Below are 1,296 nucleotides of genomic sequence, written 5' to 3' on the forward strand. Positions count from 1 at the left end.
CGCCACTGCCTCCGGCGCCATCCCTGCTATCGCCACTGCCGCCATCGCCATCCCTGCCATCACCATTGCCACCGTCGCCATCCCTGCCATCACCATTCCCCCCATCGCCATCCCTGCCATCACCACTGCCACCGTCGCCATCCCTGCCATCGCCACTGCCACCGTTGCCATCCCCACCGGCACCATTGCAACCATCACCATCCCTGACGTCACCATCCCCACTGCTGCCATTGCCGCCGTCGCCATCCCTGCCATCACAATTGCCACCGTCGCCATCCCCGCCATGGTGATGGCGACGGCGGCAATGGTGATGGCAGGGATGGCGATGGGGGGAACGGTGACGGTTGGCGATGGAGGGGATGGGGACAGCGTGGCAATGGCGACGGTGGTGACGATGATGGTGGCAGGGGTGACGATGGCAGGTGGTGGCGATGGCGGGGATGGTGATGGCGGCAATGGCGGCGGAAGGGAAGGAGTTTTGTTTGGGCACACTGCAATGATGGGAGCCAATGGGAAACAAGAACAGGCCTGGGCTAGGAGGGTTGTCAGTGTCAATGAGATGTTTGCAGCCCTTGGCAGGTCATGCAGTGGTGTCGTCTGTGTGAGTGTCCGGACTGGTGCGTCAGCATTGTTTTTTATCATGTGATGCACAGGTGATAGCGTTTTGGGTTTCCCGTGCCGGCTTCAGACTGCAACTTCCCATGTATGCTGGCATGCTGCTGGGCATGGAAGTCGATAGAGAGGTGTCAGAGAGAGGTTTCACTTGGAATTCCTTTCAAGGCACATACTAAGTGCTGCTGGCAGGTTCACAGGTGACAGCCTTGGAGCATTTGTCTTACTCGATGCCATAATCAATCCATGAAAATTTAGATTAGCTTTAGTTTCATTCTGGACTCTTTCATAGCTGGAACCTTGACGGACTGCATGCTACAATCCAGGTACGGCATGCAGTGGACCGGTGACACTCAAGAAATCCTGCATACACTTCCTTAATCTTAGATGCCATAGTTCTTCCATTTTGTTGTAAGTACAGATTTACAACGATTACTACTGCGCTTGACATTGAGCATCTAACAGCGACTCACTGCCAACACAAAGCGTTGACTACAGATGTTTATGCCATTAGACCTCATTTAAGTGAGCGAGGACAAGAGCTTGCCACAAGGCTGAAGTTTGAGAAGAGGCTTCTTCTCTGTGAGGGCGCCCCTTAGGTCCAGTCTGCTGGGCTCTCTTACTGACGATGGTGACAATGAAATCTTCCAATGTGACTGGGAGGCACAGGAGCAGACCAATATT

This window comes from Volvox carteri (genome assembly GCF_000143455.1).
Source record: "Volvox carteri f. nagariensis unplaced genomic scaffold VOLCAscaffold_10, whole genome shotgun sequence".
NCBI classification, from domain to species: domain Eukaryota; kingdom Viridiplantae; phylum Chlorophyta; class Chlorophyceae; order Chlamydomonadales; family Volvocaceae; genus Volvox; species Volvox carteri.